The 17,724-nt window shown below is 37.1% G+C and overlaps 1 protein-coding gene across 19 annotated transcripts in view; it reads left to right on the forward strand.

Moving 5' to 3' along the window:
• ptprfa (protein tyrosine phosphatase receptor type Fa) overlaps positions 1-17,724 on the forward strand; it is a 566,130-nt gene that overhangs the window by 161,343 nt on the left and 387,063 nt on the right. For 13 of the 19 annotated variants that reach the window (XM_087254892.1, XM_087254902.1, XM_087254895.1 and 10 more), the window contains exon 1: positions 16-348. The exons of the other annotated variants lie outside the window; for them this stretch is intronic. The gene's annotated coding sequence lies outside the window, so the exon portion shown is untranslated. Of the gene's footprint in view, positions 1-15; positions 349-17,724 lie in introns of those variants that run through there. 19 annotated transcript variants of the gene reach the window in all.

Consider the following 17,724-nt stretch of genomic DNA (forward strand, 5'->3'; position numbering starts at 1 on the left):
GCGCAAAAAAAATCCAGAGCTCGTGAGGGGCGCGCGAAACCTGTCCGCACAGTGCGCGAGCTGGAGACAGCTCCACTATGACAGCCGGTCTTCAAAATACTCTTGATATTCTATAAAAACGGACCTTTTACAGGCACGACACGTTCTTGGGGGATATATTATACTTGAATTTTCTCCGTGCACGCGCAAGGTGTCTGTGAAGAAGAAGAAGAATCGGAATTTGAGTCAGGGGCTTTCTGAACTGAGGAGGATTTAATCCTGTTTCACTTCTAAGGAGAAAACAGTCTCAGCTGATGCCAACGACGGGAAAACATATAATAACAATACTAACCAATGAGGCACTGAAGGGTAAGTTGAGCTTTGTGTCAGCGTTCAGATGTGTTGTGATGTTATTTGGATGTATTTGGGTAAAGCAGTTCGACCTGTCTCACAGGAACCCACTTCAGCTTTTTGTTCGTTATTAATTTTTCTGTTTTAATCCAGAGATGGCATTCGCTTAATATTAGGTTAACATTTCGATTATGTGTGGATTATCACTTATTAAATAAGCACGTCTCATCGTCAGGTGGCACTTGTCAGATTTACAACTTTAACCTTTCGCCATATGCATTACCAGATATGTTTAGGTGACTTTGGAGACGTTGAATTGGGAGCTATCATAATACGTATAGCCTGTGATGAAGCTTAACAATACTGCGCGGATAAGTACGTGTAATTGTATTGTTTGTACTGATATTATGTTTAATGATGATTTGAAAGTATACAATGTATAGCATGGATAAGGACGTGTGGAATGTTGCCATGGCTTGTTGGTTATATGATGAGCTGTCAGTTTGGTAGTCTGGATGAGAGAAGCTGGAGGAAATCCGAAGGCTGCAGCACTGAGTCATGGGCAGGTCCGCGCGCTCCATCTCTCCGTCTCTAAACACATCTTCTGTTCATGACAGCATTTTCACCTCAAAGAGAGACAGCTTTCTGAGTATTTCTGATGCTGCTCGTACTACTTTCGGTGGACTGATAATTGCATGGAAATGCACATCACACAATCTGCTCGGCGATATACTACACAGCGTGCGTAAGTACACTGGAGAGGTTACCACATCAAAACATGACAAGACAACTAATTACCATATGCATACGCTAAACTAGTTAACACCCCGTTTTGGTTGAAAAGAAATGGGATGGAAGGTCTGCAGTGCGTGCATTTATAATTGCTTGTGTAGTGTAATTCATACAAGAGTAATGTCCCTCCTCATTTTACATACGCAGTATGCACTGTTGATATGCATTTCATTTATATGGACATTTGCAAATATATAATAGATATCTATAAATAGAAAGATGCAGGTTTATTTTTGTAAATAGTTGGAGAGGAACATATATTCATGGCATAATTGCAGAAATAATCCTTCTTAAGGCTTTTATTTATTTATTTATTTATTGATGTACGGATGTTTCCTCCTGTGTTTTTGCCTTTAAGGTTTGTCTTAAAATCATAATATTGTACACATACTTATGCCATTAAAAAGGAGAGGTTATTCCCCAATGCACCCCCCTATCTACAAATGATTTCTCTGTTGTTTTTGACTTTGAGGTTTGGCATTAAATCATAATATTGTGCACAAAAAATAACACTAACTCAACGTTATGCAGATGTCTGTTTCAAATCGCAAATTTTACTGCTAAATGAAATGGCTGTTGTCGTGATTGCATATGAAACTGCACAGTTGTTGCAAGCTGATGCTGACAGATTGACTCCAAAAAAGGTTTTGATGTTGTGTCATATTCAGTCAGAAGTGATTGCATATTAAAATGACGTGTAGCAGCATATGTAATTTTTTTTTATAGTGCCCACCAAAATTACTTAACTCTTTTTGGGTTCTCTTCTACCTGTGTAGTCTTGGTTGTGATTGATTAAGGGTTTTCTATTGAAGATTTGTCCTTTAAATGTTCAGTAGGATTTGCATTCAGTGTGAGTTCAGGCTGTGCCATTTAATCGAGGTGAATTTCACACATTTTGTCAGTAAAACTGGTGTCCTGACATTTTCCTACCCATCAGATCATGCTACCATCACTGTATTTGGATGGTTCTGAGGTTGGGGTTAGGGATTAGGTAGGTTATGGTGATATGACAGCTTCATATCTCACTACTCCACTTTACAATTTACTGGTAGCAAAATCTGATGGGTAACATTGCGTCATCAAAATGTGCTACCTACTTTTTGAATGGGAGGTAGAACAATCTGACAAGGTTGGACACATTGACAGACCACTGCCCCTTATAACCTCCAGCATGTGTGGTTAGGAGAATTGTAGTACTCTGATTTAAAAAAAATAAAATAAATAAAATATATATATATATATATATATATATATATATATATATATATATATATATATATATATATATATATATATATATATATATATATATAATATTTTATTTTATTTTATAATTTTTTTGTATATATTAAAATTGAACTTGATTTACTTGGTCAATAATGACATGGAGATAATAGTTCAATGATAATGACAGCTGTTTGGGTGCTTCTCAATGAGCTAAGGCTGTATTAAAAGCTGCATATAATAAATGTTTTTACTCCTAACATGTCAAGTACAGTCAAATGTTTGAAATAAATGCTTCCGTGAGACTTATACTGTATATACATACATAATGCAGTGTTTATTAGTCACACTGAATCAATGAAAGGCATTTCCTCAGCTCATTGACCTCCAAGTGGGAGAGACTTACGCCACAAATAGGCTGCTTTTAGGGTTGTTGTAGGTGTAGTAGACATTAATAAAACACTACAGGTTACTGTGAGGTTGGGTATAGCTGTAGATATTAGAGCTGCACGATATTGCAATATATTATTTTTAATTATGCGATAATTATTGCAGTTTGAATACAGTTTCACCAGATGGTTTGAATAGACAGCTGTAACGTTTTTTTTTCTTTTTCTGGAGAGTTTAACAGTATTCAGGTACACAAAAAATACTTTTGTGTGAATATTATTTTGCTTATTAAGGAAAAACTCATTTAAATTTGGCATATTATTTCTGAAAACAAGACATTATCTTTTGCTTGTATAGAAAATGCTTCTCGATTTCTCAATTTGTCTTGTTTCATGTGCAAATATTGAATTAAGAAAAGCATTTTTTTTGCAGCGCAAAAAGGTCTCAGGCCTTAAAAACACATGCAGATGATAAACCTTCCCTCTTTTGTGGTTAAACTTTGCAGTGACTCAACAAATTGCAAAAAGAAATTAAACAAAAACTCAAAATTTCAGATCCTGGGATCATGTGATTATTGCGGTTGTGCATATTGTGATATCAATGCTGAATTGATGTATTGTGCAGCCCTAGTTGACATTCATAAAACAAACAGGTTAGACTTTGTGTCATGTACAAGTAATTAATTAAATAAAAACTCCAGGAGGTATGTACAGCCCACTTGGAGATCAAATCCCACCCACATGGAGCTGACCAGCCTATTTGTAGCTGGCTCTGACTTCCATTACATCCTTCTCATTTATTTCTTCATGTATATTTGAACAAATGTGTGAGCTTCTACTAGAGCGCCTTCTGTTTTTTGTTTTTTTAAAGATATTTACTATAAATCACACCTTGTTTTCTTGAGAAAATGTCTTGGAGAATTGCAGCTTTGCTCAGTTACGTTTGCAATTTCAATTCAATTATTTGGCCAGCCCTAGTATGAGTCTTTATCATTGATATACTGGACATCTGTATCCGTTTTGAACCTCTGGTGTGACGATCTCCAGCTCTGGGTGGAGATGTGGAGGCCTTCAACAGTAAGAGAAAACACAGATTCGGCTTATTAAATGTTGGAGAGCAGCTCTTCTACTCTATCCAGACAGCATTTCTCGCTTGCTCACTCTTTTAGCAGCCCTGCCCATGCTCATTCAGCCTCTCCATGCTGATAAACGATGTGTAATTTCAGTAATGAGTGGGAGTGTAAACATATGTGGAGAGAGGTACTTTTCTCCCCATCTTTATTTTATGATGTACCACGGTTTCTCCACTCCATGACAGGGTGATGCAGCAGAGCAAGCCACCTCACGGTAATGGCAAAGTGCATTGAACATCTATCTTCCTAGTAACAAAGCTGTCTGAAATATCACCCGAATGACAAATTGTGAAATCAGTCTTAGTGCAGATTGAAAATTGTGAGTGATGTGAGGATAGTTTTGGGTTTTAACCCTTGTAAACTCAACTAACCGCTCATGATGAAAGGACTTGAAGACCTTTAGCGCATCGTAAAGCGCGTGGATTGACCAATCCGGTTCTAACATTTCATTCCCGCCAGTGCACTACAACAGAGCGACCAGGGTTTTCAATTACCCTTGCTTTTGTTTGTTGTTCGACCAGAATCTGAAAGGCAGTCCTTTTGTTTCATCTCAGCATAGATCAAGGGCCAGACTCAATCAGCAAGACTTATAGACAGGCACAATAGTCACAAGCTGCTTCAAAACAAGCAGAACACTGCAATCTGCAACAAGCAAATTAGTCTCTAATGTACGAGCCGTTCATATACTGTCTGTTTCACAATGCCAAGCATGTAAGTGAAGCTGTAATTTGATCATTTGAGCTATTAGATATGGCTTCATGAAGGAATCCAGTGTTTTTCTTATTCTGAACGTTTTTTTATATGAACCCTAAATGGTGGCACGGTGGCTCAGTGGTTAGCACTGTCACCTCACAGCAAGAAGGTCACGGGTTCGAGTACCACCGCCACAAATAGGCTGGTTTTAGGGTTGTTGTAGGTGTAGTAGACATTAATAAAACACTACAGGTTACTGTGAGGTTGGGTATAGCTGTAGATATTAGGGCTGCACGATATTGCAATATATTATTTTTAATTATGCGATAATTATTGCAGTTTGAATACAGTTTCACCAGATGGTTTGAATAGACAGCTGTAACGTTTTTTTTTTTTTTTTCGTTTTTTTCTGGAGAGTCTAACAGTATTCAGGTACACAAAAAATACTTTTGTGTGAATATTATTTTGCTTATTAAGTAAAAACTCATTTAAATTTGGCATATTATTTCTGAAAACAAGACATTATCTTTTGCTTGTATAGAAAATGCTTCTCGATTTCTCAATTTGTCTTGTTTCTTGTGCAAATATTGAATTAAGAAAAGCATTTTTTTTGCAGCGCAAAAAGGTCTCAGGCCTTAAAAACACATGCAGATGATAAACCTTCCCTCTTTTGTGGTTAAACTTTGCAGTGACTCAACAAAGTGCAGAAAGAAATTAAACAAAAACTCAAAATTTCAGTTCTGGGATCATGTGATTATTGCGGATGTGCATATTGTGATATCAATGCTGAATTGATGTTTTGTGCCTGTCTATAAGTCTTGCTGATTGAGTCTGGCCCTTGATCTATGCTGAGATGAAACAAAAGGACTGCCTTTCAGATTCTGGTCGAACAACAAACAAAAGCAAGGGTAATTGAAAACCCTGGTCTTATTCTGAACATTTTTTTATATGAACCCTAAATGGTGGCACGGTGGCTCAGTGGTTAGCACTGTCACCTCACAGCAAGAAGGTCGCGGGTTCGAGTACCGGCTAGGCCAGTTGTAGGTAGGGATGGGTATTGTTAGCACGTGTTTGGACTGTGGGGGAAACCAGTGCACCTTAAGGAAACCCACACCAACATGGGGAGAACATGCCAACTCCACACAGAAATGCCAACTGACACAAAAGGGACTCAAATCAGCAACCTTCTTGCTGTGAGGTGACAGTGCTAACCACTGAGCCACCATAACACCTATATAACACCTATGTATAACACAAATCAACATATGCTGGATCGTATGATGTGAATCTAATGTAATGTACTTTACGTATACACACCACATCCCTCTTCACCTCTTTGATTCTGATTGAAATGCCATTCAGATCAATGAAGGTGTTTACATGAAGGCTTTTCAGGCTGATTGAGCCATCAATCAGATTATGATTATTTGAGTGCATGAAAATAAACAGTCTGATGTACATGAGGAGAGGATCACAATCACATCCAAACTGTGATTATTTTAATTATTGGAAAATATGTGCCTCTGACCAACCTGTTCACACACTTTAGCTGAAATAAACACTAGAGGCAGTGAAACACCAACATTATTTCCACCCCTTTTCACACAAAATAGGATTATTTGGGAGTGAAGACTCACTTCTGTTAATGTTGCTTGCATACAAACTATGCTATCATGGGTGTTTAAACCCGTTCCTAGAGGGCAAGCGTTTAAGTCCAATCATAATTAAACACGCCTGAACCATCTAATCAAGGTCTTCAGACACGCTATTATAGGAACATACAGGGAAATATGATGAAGCTCGTTCCTTATAGAAGTAGAATTGTTCATCCTATAAATAAATTGTTAGTTACATCTCTCCCTCCACATAAAGTATAGTGTGATAAACTTGCTTGGCAACTCACCTGGTAAAGCATTCAAACCTTTAGCATAATAAAAGATGCATGCATTTATCTGTTTTAAAGTAAAATAAACACACTTTTTAGAAACACTCCCTTAACTTTTCACCTTAAAACAGCTGTAAAATGTGCAAAAATCTATGTAATGTAATATTTTTGTGAAATATGAGATTAATTAAAATGTATTTTATTTATTCAATGATTTCAAATGACCAAATATCCTAAAATTTCGCTTTTAGTGTCTTAAACTCTGGCACGTGCATTGCTGGATTCACAGCATAAAAATGAGTGTCGACAGCTGTGACAACTCATTATATTTCCTGACGCTCCACATGAGGTATCCATGCATTGTTATATATTGTACTTTCCATATGCACTATACAGCTTTTTCCAATATAATAAACTTGCTCTGTAACTCTGTAACATAAGCATTGAAATTCAATTCAACATAATAAAAGATGCATTTAATTGGTTTCAAAGTAAAATAAACACACACTACTTTAACATTTTAACCTAAACAGCCATAAAGTGTGCAAAAATCAATGTAAGGTTTGCAGAAATGTAGCCACAGACATTTTTTGAGCTTGATTCTAACCCAAACCCCAAAGTGCAAATATGAGAAAAATTATGTTATTTATTCAATGAATTCAAATGACTAAATATCTGAGGTTTTTATGGTTTTTTGAAAATGAGCTTCCCTGCAGTGTGTAGCACAGCTCTAAGTGAATATAAACATCCAGGTTTAAATCTGAAAGTACACCATGTTTAAAACTCTTAACTCATTAGTGAAATAGTCGACTCAACAATTCGAGTTGGGTTCGGATGTTTAGCCTGAACGTATCGATGTCAATACGGTATGCACCTTTCCCTTCAGACACTATCTGAGCGCGGGGGATCACAGGACGGATCATGAAAGATGAGAATCAATCACAGATGGAGTTTTGCCTGTGTGGAATAAAGGGGTCAAGTGCAAATATGATACAATAACCTATGCTTCAACGCAGGATTTGCCCGCCGTTGTTATTAAGTATGGGACCTTTATCAGACTTTGACAGGGACTTTGTCAGTAACTGTTACAGTTCATATGGACCAGTCTCTTCCTCTTCCTCATCATAACATGTACAGTTGAAGTCAGAATTATTCGCCCACTTTTGATTTCTTTTCTTCTTTTTAAATATTACCCAAATGATGTTTAACAGGGCAAGGAAATTTTTCACTGTGTCTGATAATATTTTTTTCTTCTGGAGAAAGTCTTGATTGTTTTATTTTGTCTAAAATAAAAGCAGTTTTAAATTTTTTTAAAACCATTTTAGAGACAAAACTATTTACCCCTTTAAGCTCATCATCATTATACAATAACTTGCCTAATTAACCTTACCTGCCGAGTTAACCTAACTAACCTAGTTAAGCCTTTAAATGTCCCTTTAACCTGTATAGAAGTGAAAAATATCTAGTCAAACATTATTTGCTGTCATCATGGCAAAGATTAAATAAATCAGTAATTAGAAATGAGTTATTAAAACAATTATGTTTAGAAATGTGTTTAAAAAAGTCTTCTCCCCGTTAAACAGAAATAGGGGAAAAAAATAAACAGAAGGGCTAATAATTCTAACTTCGACTGTAAGTGTGATTAAAATTGTTGCCTTGTTTTTTTGTAGAGTACAAAATATGTATTTAATTGTGTGTTATAACTTGTATTTACTTATCTGCTACAGATCAGTTCTTGTACTGTATCTCTCAGGTTAAATCTTTATAGGGCTGTTCACATATTTCTTACAAAACCATGCAAAACATTTGTCTCATGCTTCTTCCTTTACTGATTTAGATGCATTCGTGAGCTCGCAATCCTCTGCTGTTAGTCTTTGCTATGGCCACAGTCAGCTGTTCCAACACACGTGTGACCTGGTCAATTTTCAAAATAGTTCAACTTTTGCCACTGTGTGGATTAATACTGAATGTGTGTCATTGTTATTACTTGTGGTGAGGTTTAAGAGTAGAGTAATATGCAGGTGTTTAACTGCATTGCATTATTGCATTCCTGCATTGGGCTCTCACATACTCAGTGTGCTACTTTATAACCCTGCTAGACATTTCTCTCTGTCTCGCACTGAACCCAGCCGACCAATCAAAACAGACTGGGTCATCGGACCAGTCACAGCAGATTACCTTAACAAATCATATGGGAGTTGCTGGGATATTTATGTAAAAATAAATGCATATTAAAAGACAATTAAAGTGTTTTTGGCCCTGCATGCATATTAGCATGCTAGAGACCCAAAAACAAAATATGACCTTTTAAAATGCAAAATAGGGGCTCTTAAAAATTTCGCCTTTAGTGTCTTAAACTCTGGCATGTGCATACACAGCATAAAAACACCATTTGATTGTCGACGGCTGTGACAACTCATTATATTTCCTGACACTCCCCATGCAAAGGCTTAAGATTTAAGACACACACTATTCATGTGTGAAAAACAGACATTTCCAGCTATCCATTCAGGTGAAAGGAAAAACGGTGACATATCGCTTGCAGTTCTCATATCTTAGAATAATACTAAACATACAGACAGTTTGGCAAGCCATGTGGAGGCCAAAGCTACAGTACATCATAACATAAAATTCACAGTAAACAAACCGAATGAGATTTATAAAAACAGCTCTGTAATGCTGGACAACGGTGAGCTGTGAGTAATAAGCTTTCACAGTCGAATCTGTGGGGAAATCAGGTTTTTTTTTTGTTTTGTATCATTTTAACTGGAAAACGTTTAGCAGGAGTTTGCTTTGTTTTTAATCCCCATGCCTGAAGGGGTTGTAAATGTGTGTTTAGTTGGCGTGTCTGGACAAATAGACCTGTTTAGTTGAATTTAAGTGTTTCATTAAAGCCCGGTGATTAGTTAGCAAGTTCCACCCAAAATATATAGCACCTAATAAGTCTTTAGGAATGAGCAAAGGCTGCAGATTTATATTTCATCAGCTTTCAAAAGTAAAGCTTGGTTTGTGTACCATGTAGTTATAGATATATAAGTGTTTATGTAGGGCGGCGCAGTGGGTAGCACGTTCGCCTCACAGCAAGAAGGTCGCTGGTTCGATCCTCGGCTCAGTTGGCATTTCTGTGTGGAGTTTGCATGTTCTCCCTGCGTTCACGTGGGTACTCTGGTTTCCGCCACAGTCCAAAGACATGCGGTACAGGTGAATTAGGGGTAGGTTAAATTGTCCGTAGTGTTTGAGTGTGTGTTTGTATGTGTGGATGTTTCCCAGAGGTGGGTTGCGGCTGGAAGGGCATCCACTGCGTAAAATAAAAACTTGCTGGATAAGTTGGCGGTTCATTCCGCTGTGGCGACCCCAGATTAATAAAGGGACTACGCCAACAAGAAAATGAATGAATGAATGAATGAAGTGTTTATGTAATATTCTTAAAGGGACAGTTCACCCAAAAAAATGGAAGTTCTGTCGTTATATACGCTCCAGATACACACCTTGTTGTTGGAATGAACAAGATTCTCCTTGGCGCTGCATTTGTGGAAATAAACAATTTTGTTTCTCCCAGAACGATAGCAGATTTTACTCGGATGACTCCTCTAATGGGCGAAGCAGTGGCGCAGTAGGTAGTGCTGTCGCATCACAGCAAGAAGGTCGCTGGTTTGAGCCTCAGCTCAGTTGGCGTTTCTGTGTGGAGTTTGCATGTTCTCCCTGCGTTCGCGTGGGTTTCTTCCGGGTGCTCCGGTTTCCCCCACAGTCCAAAGACATGCGGTGCAGGTGAATTGGGTAGGCTAAATTGTCCGTAGTGTATGAGTGTGTGTGTGTGTGTGTGAATGTGTGTGTGGATGTTTCCCAGTGATAGGTTGCGGCTGGAAGGGCATTCGCTTTGTAAAAACTTGCAGGATAAGTTGATGGTTCATTCCACTGTGGCGACCCCGGATTTATAAAGGGACTAAGCCGACAAGAAAATGAATGAATGATTGAATGACTCCTCTAACTGAAAGTTTAAATAGTACTCTTGCATTCATCTATTATTTTAGGCATCTCATCTTCCTATTCTGGAAAGCCCTCTTTCTGCTTTTTGGCTGGTCTAAATGCAATGTCCCGCTACATACACCCAACCGACCCACAGTTAATCATAATGTATTTTTTTATAACCCAACCCGCAGATTATCCACAGCGCCCACTGATACAACGGCCATCCGCACGTCACTAATATACAGCAAGATAAATGGTGCTAAAAATTTAAATACAGTATTTCGGCTGTAATTGCATTACATTAAGTAACTGGTGAACTGAACTGCAATATGAACTGTATTTTACTGTTGGATAGTTATGCAGTATGTTACCGTATTTTAAAGTTGCATTGTGAAAATAACCATATATTTTACTGTAAAGATATGCAACGATGTAAATACATATACAGCAATGTAAATGGTGCAGCAAACCTAACTACTGTAAATCAATTACAGCAAAAATACTACAAACTGATCTATAATATGAACTGAATTTTACTTTTAGACAGTTATGCGATATGTTAACATATTTTAAAGTTGCATTTTGAAAAAGACTTTATTTTACAGTAAACAGATACAGTGCTGTAAATACAGATACAGCAAGGTAAAGGGTGGGGTAAATGTAAATACAGTATTTTTGTAAGTCACTGGCAAACTGAACTGCAATATGAACTGAATTTTACTGTAGGAGAGTTATGCGGTATGTTACTGTATTTTGAAGTTGCATTGTGAAAATTACTGTATATTTGTATAGTAAAGATGTACAAATTTATTTACAGTAAGTTACTGAGGAACTCAACTGAATTTTATTATGCGGTATGTAACCGTATTTTAAAGTAGCATTGTGAAAATAAAGATATACCATACTGTAAATACATTTATACAGCAAGGTAAATGGTGCTGTAAATGTAAAATACAGTATTTATGCTGTAATTGATTTACAGTAAGTTACTGAGGAAACAGTTATGCGGTATGTTACCGTGTTGTTAAATTGCATTGTGGAAATAAAGCTATACACTACTGTAAATACATTTATACAGTAAGATAAATGGTGCTGTAAATGTAAATACAGTATTTCTGCTGTAACTGATTTACAGTAAGTTACTGAGGAAACAGTTATGCGGTATGCTACCGTGTTTTAAAGTTGCATTGTGAAAATAAAGCTATACAAAACTGTAAATACATTTATACAGCAAGATAAATGGTGCTGTAAATGTAAATACAGTATTTCTGCTGTAACTGATTTACAGTAAGTTGCTGGCGAACCAGTAAGTTACTATAGATTCTACTATAAATCGGTAACAGACGCAATGTTTGATCTGATTTTGTGCATTCCTGCATGGTCGAATGGAAATATAGTATAGGATTGTTTCATATTTAATTGTCACGATCACAATGTTTTTCCGTTTTTGTCTGAAAGGGCTTCAAATTCAGCCATTTATCAAAACAGGCAGGTGTAAATTACTTGCAAAAGGGGCAAATGAGAAATCAGAACTAACAGACAGGAAAGCAATGAGCTAAACGACACAAACACTTTTTGCATTCATCACTTTCACGCAGACCAGACTTATTTACGAGCTATTAGGGTGGCCTGTGATGAAGTTGTCTCTTCCTCACCCTTGTCTGTGCATCTATTAAAGACTGTGAAGGGCCTAAATGTGCATCTATATGAGTAGCATTAAGAAGTCCGTTAGAAGAAAATCTGCTGTTAAGCATTTATCGTGCTGAGTCACCATGCTGCTATATGAAAGTTGACTTCTAATCCTATTCAACAGAGAGACGGTAACACCTGAGTATAAATAACAGTAAAATATGCTTTTCAATTACGCTGTAAGGTAATGCGAAGCAAAATAAAAAGTCATACACTGTAAATAATGCTGGGTTTCACACTGCTGACTTTTTTCAGGAAAACATAAAGGAATTATTCACTCAATGTTGGAGCAGTTTGTGATATTTATATAAATTTATACTTTATTTGTTGTATGATTATAGAGTAATTAGGATTAATAATATGCTGTATTATTCTGTCACAGATCGAGTGGTTTAGTGATATGGATTAGCTCCACCTACATGTCACGTCAGTTCACCTGCTTACGTAGGGGGACACAGGTAATGCGTGATCAACTGGCTGGAGTAGCAGGGAAACAGTTTATTGACCATGTTTTGTTTATGGCATTTGTAAGATAAATGAATTAAGAGATATAAATGCTTGGACGCGTCATAGAACATCACTGTTCCTGTCAAAACGGCTCCGTATTAACCAAATGATGATGTTGGAGACCGTTATTCATTCAATTTCCTTTGGCTTAGTCTCTGATTATCACAGCGGAATGAACCGCCAACTATTTCAGCATTGGACACACAAGGATGCCCTTCCAGCTGCAACCCAGTACTGGGAAACACCCATACACTCTCATATTCTCACACACACACTCATAAACTACGACCAATGTTTAGTTCATCCAATTCACCTACATGTATAGCGCATGCGTTTGGACTGTGGGGGAAAACCTGGAGCACCTGGAGGAAACTCACACAGAAATGACAACTGGCCCTGCCGGGACTCGAACCAGCGACCTTCTTGCTTTGAGGCAACAGTGCTAACCACTGAGCCACCAAAACAAATATTACTACTTCTTTAAAATGAGTTAAAACAACCCAATTCTTGAGGTTTTTTTGGGACAGCTTAATTGTTTTATGTTCTAACCACTTAAATTTGTTAAGTCAATCGATTTTTGTTGGGACAACATGAATGGATTGTGCTAACCCTGCATTTTTTAAAGTGTAGATCAGTGCTTCTCAACCACGTTCCTGGATGGCCACCAGCTCTGTACATTTTCCTTGTCTCCTTAATCATGCACACCTGATTCAGATCATCAGCTCATTAGCAGAGATTTAAAGACCTGTAATGGGTGTCACAGACAAAGGAGACATCCAAAACATGCAGGGCAGGTAGGCCTCCAGGAAGGTGGTTGAGAAACACAGGTGTACATGGAGGATGAAAAAACTATATTTCATAGCAAATGACTGACTTTTAGTTTTGACACTGTGTCAAAGTGTCTCCTTCATGAGATAAGAGTAACATCAGGTTGAATCATTCAACAAGTGCCTTACAGCTGAGTTGTGGTTCATGCATGTCAAAAAACAAAACAAAAAAAATCTTAAACAAGATCTGTGTTTTAAAATTCCTTTAATAGCCAGCATCTCCACATCAAAATGCTCACCTTCAACTGAGGTTAGAAACTAAATGTAAAATTTATGAGCAACAATAACACTACAGTACAGAATAAAAAGTCTCAATGGTTATTTAATGAGAAAGCCTAATGGAAGTTTTGTCTACCAGAGTAGAATAGTTGCATTTAATAAAATACATTTTAACTTCGAACTTACATCAGTCCGTCTAAAAATGCACTTAAAAATATGTTTGCTGTTTGTTTAAACTATTTAGAATGTACGGAGACCCCTAAGGGACGTGATGGTGGGGGAAAAAACTGAGTGGGAGAAAAAAATGGGTGGGAGAAAAAAACAGTGGCAGGAAAATTTATATATTTTTAAGTTTGTGCGTTCCCTCGCAAAGATTGCGTTCCCTCGCAAAACTGTTTTTCCATAAACACTTCCTGTTCCCTCTTGTTTTTGCCTGGATTGTCCTGTATTTTACCATTCTATCCTGCTATCATCCTATCAGTCAGTATTTTCCCATATTTCTCATGTATTTTTAAAGTTGAATGCACGCTGAAATTAATATAAAAATGTCTGCTTTCACTTTCCTTCCATTAAAGCTGTGCGTCAATCATCGCCATTCACATTCACCTTATTCTTTGCCGACGAGCGGGTCTAGCCATTTGAATCTTTTTGGCTCGAAAACTTCCGGTCTCATTCACTTCCATTCATTTTTAAAACGTTTAAAAACTGCTTGTCACGCTGCTTGATGTTGCAAACTGATATTATATTATTATATTATTCTACTTGGTCTGTATAGTCATGCAAACATTTGTCTGTAGAGCAAGTAGTTTGACCATTTTCTGTCGTTTATTATTCCTAGTCATTTCTCCCATAGGCGACTGAATCGGAAGTTCTAGGGCCTTGTTTACACTAATGCGTTTTAGTTTGAAAACGCATAAGTTTTGCTACAGTTACGTCATCCGTCCACACTACGCCGGAGTTCTTGAGCGCCGAAAAAGGAGCATTTGAAAACGCTGGAGAGGCCGTTTTCATTCTGAAACGCTGCTGCTCCGTCTCAGTGTGGATGATGGAAAACGGAGACATCTGAAAACGGAGGCGGGGCTGCAGACATTCGCCTCTCTGATTGGGGCTTTTCCTCAATATTAAGTAGCCTAACACGCACAGTTCAGTCCTGCATCCTCTTCTTGTAAGTTCAGACATCGCAAGTTTGATCAAGGCTGCAGTCTCTTCTTCTCAGTTTGATATGGAAAACAGACTATACCGAGGACACGGGTAAATCTTCAAAGGGAACAGTGTACTTTATAACTTCATTCACATCATCCTGGCTACTTTGTTTCACTTTCTCAACAATAAAATGTAAACATGATTTAAGGAACTGCCTATTTTCATTTTAATATTAGCAACTTAGACAGCAGACATGTTGAGGCGCCGTGCTGCATATATGAGCGTCATCTTCACTGTGTGCATATTTATAACAAAACGGAGCCGATAACAACTGCCTACTTTCAATTTCAGTGAAAATACGAAACACACCCTCTCTTTTGCTGATTATCAGTTTTAATAATTAATAATGGCCATTATGAAAGTATAACGCACAATAAGTTTATACATTATAGGAAATAAAGGCAAGCGATCAGTTAATATACAGAATAGGCTACGTGGTTACATTAATCATTAACTTATCTTTGCGCTCAGCCAAAACACGTTACCTGTGAACAAGTAATCGATTCAAAAGACCAAAGTCAGGGAATATGTCGTTTGATAAAGACAACAAGATGAATGAAATATCCCCGTTTAATAAATATAGTGAGATTAGATCCAGCAGGAGATGCTTGATGAGAAGTCCGACTAGCACAGCTCTCATCTGGGCAGATGGGCTGCAGCGCTTGCCTGAGAGTGTGTGTGTGGTCACGTGATGTGCGTTTTCAGCGTTTTGGTGTGGACGGAGAGCAGTTCAGAAACGCTGGGTAAAACGCGAGTGTGGACGCGGATCGTTTTCATTCTAAAACGCCGTTTTAAAACTAAAACGCACTAGTGTAAACGGGGCCTAAAACAATTGCGAAAACAGGCGCACTTCCGCATTTTAGAATAAGGTCAATAGGCATATGACAGGGCCCAAAGAGTAATAAATAAATATTAGAAAATAGGTAAATGTAAGTAATATACTGTAAATGTGACGGGGAAAAAACGTAACTTTAATTTTGAATAGCTGTTTTTTAAAATTAAATAAGCATATTTTATTTTCCCTATGATGATCCATACAGGAAAAAGGTGTAGAGTAAATCAAAATTGGTGTTTTCCACCAAAATAATCTTGTTCCCTTCAGTAGCACATAAAGAGGCAACAACTGCATTTGTAAAATTGACAGTAACCTCTAATTCTGCTTTTCTAGCAGCCATTCTCCAGAGATTTGACCCATTGCATCCTCTGTGTTGGCTTTTAGCTGATTGTAATCCTGGTTCAACAGGAAAAATAATTTCGCCTTGGTCTCTGGATGATGAGAGCTGCTATTACACATGGCTTGTGCTGATTAAAGCTTTCTCGCAACACATAATAGGAGTCAACATTCGTAAAAGCTGAGCGGATATGTGGGCTCTTGATAGAAAACAAGGCATCTTTAACAACCTGTTGTATACGTCAGATTCAAATTGCACAATGAATATTTATAATTATATGGACAGGAAAAAATAACAGCTAAATGCACGTATTAAAATGCAGCTAACCATATAATCATGCATAGTTCTGATAATACAATATTGTATGAATGTTTTGTTGATGTCAAATGCTGCATTTAATCAAACTGTACTGCATTAGCATTCATCAACACTGCAAAAAATGCTTTCCTTACTTAGATTTTTTGTCTTGTTTCTAGTCCACATATCTAAAAATTCCTAAATCAAGAAGCATTTTCTAGACAAGCAAAACATATAGTCTTGTTTTGAGAAATAATATGCTAAAATGAAGTGAGTTTTTCCTTAAAACAAGCAAAATAATCTGCCAATGGGGTAAGCAAAATAATCTTACGTCAAAAGAAAAAACAAGATTAATTTGCTTACCCCATTGGCAGATTATTTTGCTTGTTTCACGGAAAAACTCACTTAATATTGGCATATTATTTCCCAAAACAAGACGATATGTTTTGCTTGTCTACAAAATGCTTCTTGATATAAGAAATTTTAGATATTTAGACTAGAAACAAGACAAAAAATCTAAGTAAGAAAAGCATTTTTTGCAGTGAAGACCAATGGCAATGACTAATGCATTTGTTCTGGTGCTTGTAAGGATCCTATACTGTATATGTCAACTTACACAAAAGACATAATAGGGCCATTTACAGTACAATTGCCACATGCTCTTGTAAGAGTTGAAATATTGCAAATATTTTGATATCTTTGACAATTCAAAACATGAGCTGAAAACAGAGACTGGTGACTCCACAACCCAGCAGGTGGGAATGCGGGAAAAACTAGTTCCTGCTGCATTTGCATCTGAGTCTGCTGAAACTCGGCTTCATCCACCCCATCTCACATATGGTCATTTCAATGTTTGAATGTTCTAGATTAACCAAACTGACTTTAACTATCATGTTTGATATCATTTGAAATGTCTCAGTGCGATTGGTACAATGGTCTCATTCTCTCAGAAATAGACATAATCAAAACAATAAATATATAACTTCAGGCATCTTTTGAACCACTGTGAAGGGTGTGAGTTTTCCCTAAGTGTGAATGCCTTTTGTTATTCACACCCCCTTCCTTGAGGGAATTCTTGGATTATTTAGGGTAGGGTTTGAGAAAGTCTCAGGGCGATTCTGCCTAACCAGATCAGCCCATAACATGGCTTGCTCCATGTTATGTATATTTCAAAGTCAGGAATGCATCTTTTAAGTTTGTATTTATCTTTGATAATTTGATGTTTTGTATTGATCGTTTATGAATTGACTGATTGAATTGGCATAATACATTTACCTGACTAATAAATTATGTTTTGAATTATTCAAACCTCGTGTTATTATCACTGATAAATGTTGTTGTCCATAGCACTACAAGCCACTGTACAGGTTAGTAACGGACTAAAACATGTTAGAC

This window comes from Danio rerio, chromosome 6 (genome assembly GCF_052040795.2).
Source record: "Danio rerio strain M-AB ecotype USA chromosome 6, GRCz13ab, whole genome shotgun sequence".
Classification (NCBI taxonomy): Eukaryota; Metazoa; Chordata; class Actinopteri; order Cypriniformes; family Danionidae; genus Danio; species Danio rerio.